Here is a 15,928-nt window from a genome sequence, read left to right as displayed (position 1 = left end):
TTGTTTGTTGCACTTTGCCATGCCATGCCATTTAAACCAGATATGCATCATACTTGATTGAGTATCATGCCTTGTTCATGTGGGGTGTGTTTACCGTGTTGTGTGCTTCTTCTCGGTTGTTCCCGTTTCATTGCGATCGTGAGGATTCGTTCGTCTACGCTTGGTTCTTCTTCGTGGCTTCATCTTCTTCATGGACTCGTTCTTCTTCCTAGCGGGATTTCAGACAAGATGACCGTCACCTTGGATCTCACTACTATCATTGCTATGTTAGTTGCTTCGTTCTATCGCTATGCTGCATTACCTACCACTTGCTGCTCAAGCCTCCCAAATTGCCATGAAACTCTAACCTTTGTTACCCGTCCTAGCAAATCGTTGTTTGGCTATGTTACCATTTTTGCTCAGCCCCTCTTATAGCATTGCTAGTTGCAGGTGAAGATGAAGATTGCTCCATGTTGGATTATGTTTATGTTGGGATATCACAATATCTCTTATATTATTAATGCATCTATATACTTGGTAAAGGGTGGAAGGCTCCTTATGCCTGGTGTTTTGTTCCACTCTTGCCGCCCTAGTTTCCGACATATCGGTATTATGTTTCCGGATTTTGCGTCCCTAACGCGGTTGGGTGATTTATGGGACCCCCTTGATAGTTCGCTCTGAATAAAACTCCTCCAGCAAGGCCCAACCTTGGTTTTACCATTTGCCTACATACCACCATATACCTTTCCCTTGGGTTCTGCAGACTCAAGGGTCATCTTTATTTTAGCCCCCCCGGGCCAGTGCTCCTCTGAGTGCTGGTCCGAAACGAGCAGACTGCGGGGCCACCTCGGGGAAACTTGAGGGTTGGTTTTACTCGTAAGATGTCTCATCCGGATGTGCCTTGAGAAAGAGATATGTGCAGCTCCTATCGGGATTCGTCGGCACATTCGGGCGGCTTTGCTGGACTTGTTTTACCATTGTCGAAATGTCTTGTAAACGGGATTCCGAGACTGATCGGGTCTTCCCAGGAGAAGGAATATCCTTCGTTGATCGCGAGAGCTTATCATGGGCTAAGTTGGGACACCCCTGCAGGGTTTGAACTTTCGAAAGCCGTGCCCGCGGTTATGTGGCAGATGGGAATTTGTTAATGTCCGGTTGTAGTAAACTTGAAGTAAACTCTTCTAAAATACACCAACCGTGTGCGTAACCGTGAGTGTCTCTTTTCGGGGTTGTTCGAGAGGAGAACACGGTTTCTGGGTTATGTTTGACGTAAGTAGGAGTTCAGGATCACTTCTTGATCATTACTAGTTGACGACCGCTTGCTAAGCTTCTCTTCTCGCTCTTGTTTCGTAAGTTAGCCACCATACTTGCTTAGTCGCTGCTGCAACCTCACCACTTTACCCCTTCCTTACCCATTGAGCTTTGCTAGTCTTGATACCCATGGTAATGAGATTGCTGAGTCCTCGTGGCTCACAGATTACTATACCACCAGTTGCAGGTACAGGTTATGTGATGATCATGACCTGAGAGCGATCTTTACTTGTGTTGGAGTTCTTCTTCTTCTTCGTCGATCTTGGGTTAGGTTCCTGGTCGGCAGCCTGGGCTAGCAGAGTGGATGTCGTTTTGAGTTTCTATTTATGTTTCATCCGTAGTCGGATGTTGATGTTGTATATGATGTGTTGTTGTATTCATGTGACATTGTATGTCTTGGTTGTATCCCCACTATTATGTAATGTTGATGTAATGATATCCACCTTGCAAAAGCGTCTTCAAGATGCACTTCTATCCTTGGTGGGACCTTCGAGTTCCTTTAGTCGGTGCCATCCCTCTGCCTCTCACGAGGGCCGGCACGTGCCTCCGACTACGGAGTCCGCATCCGTGGCGCCGACGAAGCAGCGAACCTAACCGATGCCTGCGTGGAGCCGCGGCCGAAGGTAGAGGAGGCCGACGGGCGGGCGGCGCCGATTGGGTTGCCCCCGCAGATCCGCGTCTCGGACGGGAAGGGCCGGTGCCGGCGTCGGTGCTGCGGCAGTAGGCCGCATGTGGCGTCGCACCAAACCCAGAGATTCTGCCTGTATTGACCCGCAAGCGCTCCAGCGCGACTAATCTTGTATTAGTATGTGTGATGTTACTCATAGTACTAGTAACTAGATATGTTACTATTTGCCCCTCTTTCATCATTAATTACTTGCCATGTCATATAATTTGTCTAGATAAGTGTGAGGTTACCACTTATGTTACTCCCACTGTGACTAGTCTTAGAGCAACTCCAACGGGCTGACCCAAACGGATGGCGCATTTGTCCGTTTTTTGTCCGTTTGGGTCGGCCGCCCGCCCGACGTCCGCCCTGTTTTGCATTTGGGTCGGCCGCGCGCTTAACGTGTCGACCCATTTTCATGTCCGCACAATTTTGCAAAATGGCCCGCGGCCATAGATCATGCCAGCGGCCATGTCTCATGCCGGCACCATGCCAGCACCGGCATACATTGCCGGCAACAAAAAATATCGCCAAATTCGTGCTGGCGCGCTCGCCAGCGGCCGGCACGCATGCCGGCGCACAAAAGAGGGTGGGACTTGAGTTCGACCACGCCATCATGGCCTCGCGGTCATGCCAGCACACAAGCCGTCATACAAAACAAGAAGGCGCTCACGGCCACAAGATCACTCGTCGTTGAACTTGAGCATGTCGGCCTGCATCTTCTCGTACCATGGCCTCTTCCTTGGCGACACGGCGTTGAGATCCACCTTCATGATCTCCACCCCGGTCATCATGCTCGCGAGAGCCACTTCTTTCGCCTTGGTCTTGGCGTTGGCGGCCTCGATCTCTAGCATCTTGACTTGCTTCTCCGCCTCCAACTCAAGCATCTTGGCTTGCTTCTCCGCATCCATCTCGAGCCTCTTTCTTTGGATCTCCATGAAGGCGTTCATTTGCTCTTCTTTGAAACGCCGGCGCTCCTCCTCCCTTGTGTCCTTCTTGTTCATCCTGCCCTCCACGCTTGAGATCAAGGCGTTCGATGTTGCATCCCGCTTGTCCTCCTTCTTGGAGTTGGTCCTCCCCCGCGGTCGTGCCGGCTCGCCGTCCCCAACCTCCTCCACGGTTTGCTTCCCCCACGCAACTTGAGGGCGGAATATTGCGCCTTGAACTTCTCCTCATCCTTGATCACCCTAAAGCAATGGGAGAGATTGAAGCACTTGCCATTGTGCTGGACCTTGAATGCCTCCAAAGCTTGAAATGCCTACAAATGTTTTCATGCAAGCATATTGGCAACATGGTATGCAAATGAAAACGTAAAAGAGGGTGGCTTGCTAGCATACCATGTCTTGTATGCCGATGCCGCTCACGGGGCGGGCCTTCACACTCTCAAGAGTGGCACAAAACTTGTTGCACGTGCACTCTTGTTGGATCACCATCCATCGTTTCGAAATGGAGACCCACCCACGCGCGCTCACAATTTGGTAAGACGGAAACTTCTTGCGCTCATGAAATTCCCGGTGGACAAGAATCCAAAAAGTTGATGCCTTTTGTTCGGCGCCCGTCTTGGGGTCTTGTCCAATGTCTCGCCAACACTCGCAAAGAAGCTTGTCCTCGGGCGCCGTGTATGCCTTCGTGAGCTTGCTGTTGCGCTTCTCCTTGCGCCCGGCGGCTTGATTGGCGAGCTCGTCCTCGAACAAAGGCTCCACGTCGATGTCGCACTCGTCCTCTTCCTCTTGGTCATAGTCGGCCGGAAACTCGTGGTCAAGTGGGAAGCCGTCCAAGTCAATGCCGACCTGATCATGCATGAAGGCCGCCTGATCGGGATCATAGCCAGCGGCCGGCGTGAAAGTCCCGTGGCCGTCCTGGCTTTCTGTCTCGTCGGGATCGTAGCCAGCGGTCGGTGCACCGCCCTCAAAGATGAGGTTCTGCATGTAGTCCTCGTCGCCGGCGGCGGGCATTCCCTCGAACAGTTTGCGGGCGTCCGGGAGCACGCCGGCCGGCAGCTGCCGCGCATGTTTCCTCGCGCCTCCGGATGACGAGCCACCGGCCACCGGTGTGGCGTTGAGGTCGATGGGCGCGGGCGCGGGCATGGAAGGCGCCGCCACGCTCTTGTCGGGCGAGCACTCCCCGAAGAGGCGGGAGGCCTGCGGGTACACGTGGAAGCCGTGCATAGGGTTGCAAGCCGACGCGCGGGGCGAGTCAGGCAGCACCATCCGAGGGAACGCCGATGAGCCGGTGCTGGCCGCGGCGACGGCGGCGTTGACGAGGCCATGGTGGCTAGGGTTTAACCCTAGCATATAGAGCGCCTCCCTTGTTGCCGCCGCGACGCGGGCGTTGGTGGCCTCTTGCTGCGCGGCGGTGACGGCGGCGGCTGCCTCGACGGCTTCATCCCTCGTGTCGGCGGCGTCCTTCGACTCTTCCTCTTGGCCGACTCTCTCGCCCTCTGTTCGGGCGTATGCGCCTTCTTTGGCTTGGGCATGGCGGCGGTCTTGCGCGGAGCACGAGGTTTGCCTTTGTTGGACGAGGCGAGGAAAGCGAGGCCGGCGGCGGCGTCGAGGTCGAGGTCGTCGTCCATGGCAGCACGGGAGCGCGCGGGCAGGAGGGGTTTTGGGGGGAAATTGGGGAGAAATGGTGCTGGCTGCCACCGATCGGCGGGCCCGGGAAAAGGAGTAGCCGCGCGCGCGCGTCCGTTTCGTTTCCGCACGAACGCAAATCCGGCTGAAATATGAGACCGAAAATGGGTCATCTGCGGACAAAAAGCGGACGCGCGTCCATTTGAGTTAGCGTGTTGGACCACCTTTTGTATCTGCGCCGACTCAAACGGACGGAATGGTCGTCCCATTGAAGTTGCTCTGAGAGAACTGCTGCAGAGAGATTAATATGAATGCATGTCGTCCCGATCGTTCACACACGGACAACGGCATGTCTATGCATCGACTGGCCAGAGTAAATGTTATGTTACTGCCGCAGTCACTTGCTGGAGCCCAGTTTGTATACGTAGGAACACGTACATGTTGGACAACGAGATTTCGAGGTCATGAATTAATGCATGGCTCGTCTTCATCGTTCACACACTGACACGGCATTTATCATTTTACTGCCGGTATAGTACCTTTATCAGTCGTCTGACCTACCGGAGCAATTACACTTAATGGTATGAATGCACGCGGTACGTACGTGTTGAACAGCCTGCTCGACGGGCAAAACTTGTAGTATCCCAATCCAGCATGACTCTCCATCCCTTCCTCGCGTTCAGTCTTTGGGGCTATTAAAATGGGAGTCCTGAGCAAAGTACATCTGATCGATATGAATGAAAGATACATCCGATTTTTCTTCTCCTTTGAAGGTTAGGTATCCGCTTGTTAGTTCAGCGCCGCATAAATACTGACTTCAAAAAGGGTGACTCCCGCCTGTGCTTAAGTTGTTTCAAGCTTGTAAAGTCTCATGATCAGAAGATTAACCTGGTTTTCTTTCAGCTGAAACTCTACATTTGATCTGTAAGATTCAAAAATTTAGGATGCTTATTACTCCCTCTGTAATTTAAAATAAGCCGTTTTACACTACGACAGTGCCAAAGAAACGTCTTATTGGAGTGCATAGAAACTGTTTGGCTGGCTATCGGATGTTATATTACTTCCCTAGTCTAGTGCATAAGTCATTTTAGATTATGCACCGCGATTAAAACGAAGGAAAAAATGAGAGAACTTAATTTTTTTTGCTAGTTAATAGCATTCCATGCAATGAACTAACCATTGCATATCATGTTTGACAGGCATATATGGCTCACATCTCTCATTAGTTGACATGTCACGAAATAAGAAATGAGATGAGAGTTAATATATGGCGTCAAGCTGTTTTAAGATTATTTGATTTTCATAAGGTGACTTATACATCTAGACGAGGAAGTACTACCTCGGTGATGCGTCCGCTTGCCAAAGTAAATGTTACGTTACCGCAGTCACTCAGATGCATGCACATTAGTAGAAAACATGACTTTGGTTCGGCCAGAAAAAGCATTAATCCCGATTGCATTACGAACCGGGACTAATGTGAGCATTAGTCCCGATTCGAGCGGCTAGGTTGCCGTGCAGGCATTAGTCCCGGTTGCATTACGCGGTCTTTATGGCATCCCAGTAGTTACGACACTACTTCCAAGAGTGCTCAATCACAGTGGCTTCCGAAATACCACTCAACGACATAATAAACAACCGCGACGCAACAGGCCGGATTGCCAAGTGGGTCATCGAGCTCCTCCCATTCGACATAACATACAGACCGCGTCGGGCCATTAAATCCCAAGTTCTGGCCGACTTTGTCGACGAATGGACAGAGGCTGAACTCCCTAAAGAGTACGTCACATACTCCAACTGGGTCATGTACTTCGACAGTTCTAAAATGTTAGCGGGCCTAGGAGCGGGCGTCGTTCTAACGTCCCCTACCAGCGACACAGTTCAGTACATACTCCAAATATTGTACAGAGACTCCAACAATGCAGCCGAATATGAGGCCTTACTACATGGCTTCCGGATGGCTGTCTCCATGGGCATACAACGCCTAGAAGTGCGTGTGGATTCAAATCTTGCAATATCTCAAACTAACGGAGACTTCGATGCCAAAGATCCAAAAATGGCGGCTTGCCGTAACGCTGTCCTCAAAATGTCGGCTCGGTTTGAGGGGCTCGAATTTCATCACGTAGCCCGAGAAAGTAATCAAGCAGCGGACGTCCTTGCCCGCCTCGGTGCTAAGCGTGACCCTGTTCCGCCTAACATTTTTCTGGAAAGGCTCTTCAAGCCATCCGTGGTGTGGCAAAGGGAAAATGGCAACGCTAGTGCGGATCCCATGATAACCCCGGATTCCGAACACACCGATATCATCGGGGGCTCAACCACCGAAGTAACACCATCGGCCCATCTCGTCATGGCAGTTATTGCCCCATGGACCGAACCCTTCTTAGCGTACCTTAATAGGCGAGAACTCCCTAAGGATCAGAATGAGGCTCACCGAATTGTCCGGCGCTCGAAGACCTACAAGGTTCACGAGGGAGAACTCTACAAGAAAAGCGCTACCGGAGTACTTCAAAGATGTATCTTCGAGGAAGAGGGGCGGCAGCTCTTGACCGAAATTCATGCCGGACTTGGTGGGCACCATGACGCGGCTCAGGCCCTTGTAAGCAAGGCCTTTCGTACAGGTTTCTATTGGCCGACGGCCCGAGCAGACGCACAGGACCTTGTCCAACGTTGCGTCGGATGCCAGCTTTTCGCCAATCAAAGCCATATGCCACCCACCGCTCTTCAGACAATCCCCATAACTTGGCCCTTTGCGTCTGGGGACTTGATATGGTCGGACCCCTTAAAGAAGGAAGCCATAAGAAAAAATACTTGCTGGTCATGATGGATAAATTCATCAAATGGATAGAGTCCAAACCTGTTAAAACAGCCGAAGCCGGACCAGTGATAGACTTCATACCTGGCGTAGTACACCGCTATGGTGTTCCACGCAGCATCATCACTGACAAGGGCTCCAACTTCACAGCCGATGAGGTAAAAACTTGGTGCATCAATCTGGGCATTAAGCTCGATTACGCCTCCGTCTATCAATCTGGGCATCAATCTGGGCTCAACCATACACTCATGTCGTACACACAATCGAACATGTACATCATACCTGGGGGCTTCTTTTATAGAAGCTTGTATTATTTTCCGAGCATTAAAGCTCACCACATACTTGTACCTTCCTTGTATGTACCTTTTTTGCCATTATATGCATCGATATGATTTAAGTTTTGGCCAAGCTGGGTTGCCTGGCTCCTGTGCTTATGCCCTACGTTCCTGTTAGTTCGGCTAGGGCATAAAGGGAGCACCTCTGCGATTGTTACCACCGGGTCATCCGGATGTGTACCTCAGACTGGGTGAAGCCGAAAGCTAGCATTCTTAAGGGAATATTCGGTCGGCGGATTAAAGATGTTTTTTTACTCATTACAACATGAACCCCCAGATGTTATATATGCTGTGATCTTTCCGATCACAGTCTGGGCATGCACGTTAATGCAAGTTCACCCAAGGAAAGGAACCCTTAATGGAACTATTCTCTCTGGAAAATGTTTCTTACACATTGTAATATAACATAGCTAGTCGGATACGACTTGTCTATTCAAGCAACTATGACCCCTACGCCTGGTTTCCACACATACTACGGTTTATACTACCGCTCAGGTATTCGGAAACACTATGTACCTTCGGGCCCAGAGGCCGAAGCGAAAAGGTCTGCCATGACAAATGTTTTACAACCCGGATAGGGACAGAATATATCAAGTAAAGTACATAGTCATTACGACTCAAATACTTCCTCTTCTATGCCTTCCAACAGGTTGTCTAGCTTACAATCCTGTTGGGAATACTTTGCGGCTACTTTTACATGGCCGTATACTAATCTAACAGGAATTTCTTTCCCATCCGACCCTAGAGGTCCAACCCGAGCCATATGATTCGGATCGAGCTTGGTATAACGTGTCTTCACCATGGCCCAAGCTTCTCGCGCGCCCTCTCGGCAGGCCGATATCTTCCATAATCGGAAGCATCTCCGTGCTCCTTTGAATAGCTCCAAAAGCTCCTCCATACTTCCTAGAGGAGAGGTGGACGGCCACAAGGCCTTGGCAACACTCCACATCGCCTGCCGAGCTCGCTCGTGCATTTGCGACAGCTCTGGTAGCATGTCGCCTGCACATCCAGACATCTCCACTTCGGGACAGCCGGTCACTATACCTGCAGACATAAATCTGCCAGTTCCTTTCCTGGACGAATTGTTCGGAGGCAGGTATGACTACTTACGGAATATGTCGCCCCGCAGCCTGTTATTTTCCTTCACGGAATTGGCCAGCTGGCTCAGCACATCTTTCAGCTCCACGCCCAGTGCAGTGTTGGAGTCTTGGAGATTGTTTTTCTGCTCCTGAACTTGAGTCAGTACACGCTCGCCTGCGGCCAGCTGTCTTTTGGCCTCTTGTTCACCCGCTTGCGCAATTTCAAGCGCCTCCTTCAGCTGCTCTGGTGACCCTCTCATACAATAAACAACTAGGTTGACATTACGGGTATATAATCATGTTCTTTGATAGAAGAGAACATTACCAAGCGACGCTTTCTTGGATTTCTCCAGTTCGGCCGTGGCAGCCATCAGCTGGGTCCGGCACTCTTTAAGCTCTCGAGACAACAGATCGTTCTTCTTTGTCAATACCTAGATATGCAACGATCCTTAAATCAGTTGTACCAACTGCTTCAAGTCTCGGGGACTACTGGTATATAATTATCAGATTGGTACAAAATAAAACTTACCCGCACATCTTTCAGATGTTGGTCTGTGGCTCTGGCAAGTCCATCCCGAGCAGCTCGGATGTAGGCATCAGCCGAGCTGAAGGCATTGAACGCCTCCTTAGAGAAGCCGGGGTCGCGAAGAGCGGCTCTCCGGTGCCGATGATTCATGGAACTTTCCACTTCGGAGTTAGTAATGGATTCATCATCCGAATCCTCCGCCAAAGGACAATCCAGTGCCGCCCCTTGTCAGCCCTTGTCTTGACGACATGGCTTTCGGCCTGGTTGTGGAAGGTATGACCGGTAGGATCCCCGAACATAGTTCGGCGAGAACTCTTCCTGATAAAGGGCGTATAGACAACGTCACGGTTGGACGTGGCCGCCCAAGGACATATTAACGAAATCATACCTCTTCGACGAAGACTTAGTCGCATCTTGGTCTGCCTTCCTCTTCAAGGGCCGGCCTGGCGTGGGCGCCGCTCCCTGTGGAATGGCCTCCGGTACAGCATGGTGAGCTGAGCGCCTCCCCTTTGGAGCACATGACGGTGCGGTGGGTGAGGCCGAATAAAGGAACTTTCTCTGAGGATATGTTTTCTGGTTACTTACTTGTGAGGCAGGAAGAAGACCAGGATAGTCGGCGGTGATGGCTACTTCTGTGTCGTCATAGATCGCCTAGTAGAATACCCCTTTCTCGAGCTCCACGAATATGTCCGGATCCTCTTCGAAACCAGGGTCCATGTCCCTGTTATGGTCCTCCGGCTGTGGGGCAGGGTTATGAAGCCCCTCGGTGAACTTCTGCCATTCCCGTTGCAGGTGGACGAGTTAAGGTTCACATAAAACTACCCCGGGAGTAGGTTGAATGGAGCAAAGGGCATTACGAACTCACCCAGTTGGGAAGGTTAGACATAGAAAAACCCTCTCGACGTTTAAGGCGAGTAAATTCTTCCTTCTCCCCTTTATACAGATCAGCTAATATTTTGGCCAGGGCAGTAAGGGGCTCCGGACCCTTCCATCCACAGCGCGAGGCGTCGTCCTCCCCGTTGTAATGCCACATAGGGAGCCCCCTATATTGGAGTGGCTGAACCCCTAGTGCTATGGAAGTGGACATTACCTCGATTATTGACAGTCCGAACTGGGTGAGCATCTTTATCTTACCCATCAACTGACCGATATCCGCACTATCCTCCTCTTCAAGGCTCCGAGGGCGCCAGCTATGGAGCTTCTTCAGCGGAGCTCTTGAGAATTCGGGAAGACCCCCTCTGGATTGGGTCGGGGAGGGCGACGTCCTCAATATAGAACCATTCGGAAGGCCAGTCTTCGGATGCCTTCCTCGGTGTGCCGGATGGGTATCCGGTATCAGCAATGCGCCATACCTCGGCTTCGCCCACTTCAAATACCGACCCCTCTCGGTTACGTGGGACGAGGCAGAATAGTTTCCTCCATAATTCAAAATGAGCCTCACAGCCCAGAAATAATTCGCAGAGAGCGACATAGCCTGCGATATGCAGGATGGAGGCAAGGGTGAAATTGTGTAGTTGGAGGCCGTAATACTCCAGAAGTCCTCGGAGGAAGGGGTGGATTGGAAATCCGACGCCCCTTAACAGATATGGGACAAAGTACACTCGCTCCCCCTTTGACGGATTGGGGAGATTCTCCGCCTGATCTTCGCTATCAAAGGATGTCAGTCCCGCTCGAACAGGGACTAGATCTATGGGGGGAAAAAGTCCCTACGTTTGCAGTTTGGTCAATTGACCATGGGAAACAAAACACCTTACCCAGTCACCTTTATCAGGGCAAGGGGAAGGGAAGGAAGAGCTGGGAGCGCTAGCCATGTTGGAATGGTTTTTTTAGCAAGCTCTGAGGATTTTCCGCTCGATGTGGAGTGGATCTGAAGATCCAATCTCTTTAAATAGACGCCTTTTCACAGGGCGAGGGTGCTATGTGCAAAAATACTCCTACCTTTCATATTTGCTCAAGACGTGGAAGCTAAGACCATGGAGACGCAGAAGCCAAGGAGCGCGACATTAATTGGAGGACCAAATACTGTCTTTTTTAAGTCCGAAGTTTTGAAGCAATTGAAGGAGAACCCGCCTTGCAATGCCAAAGACAATCTGCGCGCCGGATGCCTCGTCATTGAAGCCTGGTTCAGGGGCTACTGAGGGAGTCCTGGACTAAGGGGTCCTTGGATGTCCAGAATGTTGATGTTGGCCGGACTATTGGGCTGTGAAGACAAAAGATCGAAGACTATTCCCGTGTCCAGGTGAGACTCTCTACAGCGCGGAAGGCTAGCTTGGCGTCCAAGATATGAAGATTCCTTTTTGTGTAACCGACTTTGTACCAACCCTAGTTCCCTCCGTGTCTATATAAACCGGAGGGTTTAGTCCATTGGGATGAACATAAATCATACAGGCTAGACTTCTAGGGTTTTAGCCATTTCGATCTCGTGGTAGATCAACTCTTCGAATACTCATATTCCTCAAGATCAATCAAGCAGGAAGTAGGGTATTACCTCCATAGAGAGGGCCCGAACCTGGGTAAACAGTTACAAAGGATACACCACTAGGGCGGAGGCGGAAGCTAGATACGCGCGCTATCTAGCGGGAGAGAGGAGGGGGCGGAGGAGGAACCGGATGAAGATCAGTTTCATCGCGATGATGCTCATCGTGACCGCAACCCTCTTCTATGTGATGGTAGTTTAGATATCGATTTGTAATGTGAAGACAAACTCGCTACTCGTAGTCTCGAGACTTGTAATGTTCTAACTTTGTTCGGTATTTTGAATTCGGAGACTAATATGATGAATTATATTCGGAGACTAATCTTCTATTGTATTTGATAAATCTGCTGTTTATATGTTGTGTTGTTTATATTCTGTGCTGTAATGTATTTTGTAACCTGTGCAAATATCATAAAAGCAAAAAAAATTCCTAATATTCATAGTAGTGGCGCACCATATTGCACTTTAGTGGCGCATAGAAATAAACACACCAGTGGCGCATTATCTAAAAGTGCGCCATTAGTAATCCAGAGCACAAGGTACACATGGCCCCTTGGAGTAACAGCAGTGGCGCACTTCTGGGCCTAGTAATGGCGCACTTTAGCTGCGCCATTAGTGTCTGGGATAGTAATGGCGCATCAAGTGGTGCGCCGCTGTTATGTAGATTAACAGTGGCGCACCAGGCATGCGCCATTACTATTTATTAGTAGTGGCGTGATAATAGTGGCACACCTACAGTGCGCCATTAATAGCCAAAATAGGTGCACCACTAACAGCCTTTTTTCTAGTAGTGCTGCCTGCTGGTCATGAATGTTCATCTGGCTAGCCCATTGTTGTTTCTTTCCTTATGATTATATAGCCTCTGTGTTAATTTGTTTTGTTCCTTACCCTCATGCCCTGTAGCTATTGTTTCGCAATTAGCTACATATGAATATTTATACACAAGACCGAGCTCCTGCTATTTTGTTAATAATAATTAATGAATAATCCATTCACATCCTGTGTCGGATGCCTCCTTATAGATCCTTATGGACATTATAATATTCTCAAGCCATGAGCTGCTTCCTATCACTTGGGGCTGCAGCAAGCTCCAGTAGTTGCTTATAAACAATAAATAAGATGGGTACAATGAAGCACCATTTCATGTGGTTTTGAATAACTGGCCTAGAAATCATGCATATTTTTTGGTCCGTACACATCGAACATTAGATTCTAGCTCGAAGATATATACAAGTAGTGCAAATTATTTCTTCTATTGGCTCAGTTTATGGTTTCAGATGGTTTTCTACTAGTGATATGATTCATATGAAACAACTCATTTATACAAGCTAGTTTCAGATGGTTTTCTCCTATTTATACAAGGTAGTTTTAGCATGACGAAATATGAAGGTAGTGATATGATTCATATCAAACTAGAAAGGTAAGCTAGTTTTAATATGACAAAATATGCAGGCATTTTGTGCCTGATGTTGACACTAGTGCTCACTGTCAACTTTTGGCTTTGGCAAGTATTGCTTGCCGATTGGCTCTGCCTACTCATAGTTTTGTAACATGTTGGTTGCCACGTCAGTAATTATAACCTGACTTATAGAGTTGATGTGTATTGCTTAGTGACCGGTGTATCACTACTGGAATCGAATTGTTAGTTCATTGCCAAATAAGGATGAAAAACACTTGGCACAGATGATTTGCCAAGTTCATATGCTCGGCAAAGAGAAGGCTTTGTAACATGATGAACAACAACAACAAAAATCGCCATCGATGGGGCTGCCGCACCACACCACAGCTTCATGACCGCCGCATCGCCACCACATCCAAGCCGCCACAGCACGCCACCATGCCTTGCAATCACGTTCTTCACCATTGGGCTGTTGAGAAATACCCTTCCGTTCCGTGTACATCCCCAACACATGGAGCTCATACAAAGGCATGGGGCGACAAGGGATGCAGTCGGTGATTCTGTTCGTGTGGTTTCTTCAACAATTGGTGTGCTTGATTCCAATTGCATGCATGTGTTGTTCTCGGGATAAATGAGAGATGGTCCCAGTTGTCAAAGATGCAGCTGCATTGGCTATGTCAGGTCTCGCCACTTCCATTGTTACAGAGTTTACTTCACTCGCTGGCACACCAACATGCTTTACGGGACGGTCTTCCAGACCAGGTTGCTGATTCTCTTCGATCATACAGTACATTTGTTGTTGCCAACTCTTCTTATTTTCAAAATACTGAGCAAAAGCAGCTGAAGCTAACTACTTGCAAATATTCAGAGTTCAGAAAAACAGAGAAAGTTCAGCTTATGTCGCTGGAGATCAACAGTTTCCCAGCCTAGTGAGTCTGTTTTGAGCCGGATGTCAGCCAAGTTCCTCAAACGATCCATTCAAACAACCTGTATGTGAGTTTTTTTTAGAAATGGAGGAGGAACCCCGGCCTCTGCATCTAGATGATGCATGCAACCACTTTATTAATTATTCACATAAGACCTTAGAAAGTCATAAAACAGTAAAACTAAAGCCACCGTCTAGGCAACATCTGTCGCTATTCCTATCCAGTTGATGTAGGGATGCTGATAGTCTAGGCCTAATACCAAACAGACCTCGCAGCCAAACCTAACATTTAAGACCTGAGGTCCCAACCAGGACGCCTGCCGGGTATGAGGCACCCACCCGTCCGGCACACTCCTCAAAATTGTGCCTTGTAATCCTCCCTTCACAATCAATATACCTGGATTAAAGGGTGGAAAATAGCTTTCACTTTTGCTGATAAGAATGAACATGTATACGCAAGCAATGCAGAATGTCAAAAAAAATTACCCGATGTATCAAGTTTCAGTTTCACCTAAGGGCTCATTTGGTTTGGAGGAAATCAAAACGTAGGAATTATGAGTAGTATAGGAATATGATAGGATGGCACTTGCCATCCTAAGGAATTGACTTGCCTCGTTCCTACGCGTAAAATGAGCTTTGAGTGGATGTGTAGTTTCCTTCAAAAACACGGAAAATGAGTAGTATTTCTACGAAATTCCTGCATGCATTTCCTACAAACCGAATGCATACATAGGAAATTTTCCTCTGGAATCCTTATTCCTATGTTTTTCCTACGAAAATCCTCCAAACCGAATGAGGCCTAACTCAACAGCCTACATACTGAATAATACTTTTATCGAAGAGATTCCAATTCACTGGGATGCCACAGCACATCAAACAAAGAGAAACAAATGATGGATTCTGGGTCAACAGCTCAAGTGGATTAATATTCTGAATCTCAGTTCAACCTTGGACTTGCATCGCCCATTGAAGCGTAGAATAGAAAGGTGAGCTTCTGCTTTGCCCTTGCATAGAACAACCTGCGTAGGAACCTTAGCAAAACAGTTGCATGTGAAGTGGTTGGTCATTAACAGAGGCATGGATAAGGGCATTTCTAACCCATCCCTTAAAAAATAGAGGAGTAAAAACCTTAGTGGAGTATATTTAAGTTTACTCCGTTATATATAGGGGATCGGCTATGTCCGGCAGCGGCGAGCAGCAGCAGCACGCGAAGGGGAGGAGTAGCAACAGCAGCAGCAGGCACCAACGGCAGCAAGCAGCAGCAACAACACACACCGGCTGTGGCGAGCAGCAGCAACACACAGAAGCGATGCGCAGCAGCAGGCTAGCAGCAACATTTAGTGGTCGTACCAGTAGTAGTACGGGTAGGGGTCGCGGTGAGGTCACTGGTGAGGCCATGTGAGCTTCAGTTGAGTCGTCTACCGGCCATGAAGAGGTCTTTGCATGAAGAAAAATTATACTCAGCCGTCTCCAGACGGAGTAAATATTGGGAGAAATTTAGTTCGGACTAAAAATTATACTCCCTTTCGGTGGACTGGGATCGGGTAGATGCCGGTTAGAGGAGTAAAATTGCATTTTTAGTTCTCTAACCGGTTATAAGGGATCGGTTAGAAATGCCCTAAGTGCCTAATGAATAGCATTCAGATACGAATAATCTGGAAAACAAGAACGCAATCAGATCTAACACGAGCAATGGGCAAAGAAATGGACAAATTACTGGCCAGAATACGTCATTGTTGTTGATCACTCAAGAACAGTGGCAGAGCTAGACACAGTCATCTGGGGGCGAAAGGTAAAATATCAGTGTTTGGGGGCGCAAAAGGTAAAAATGTTTTCATCTAAGCACTCACAG

This window comes from Triticum dicoccoides, chromosome 7A (genome assembly GCF_002162155.2).
Source record: "Triticum dicoccoides isolate Atlit2015 ecotype Zavitan chromosome 7A, WEW_v2.0, whole genome shotgun sequence".
In the NCBI taxonomy this organism is placed as follows: Eukaryota; Viridiplantae; Streptophyta; class Magnoliopsida; order Poales; family Poaceae; genus Triticum; species Triticum dicoccoides.
This window is presented reverse-complemented; position numbering follows the sequence as displayed.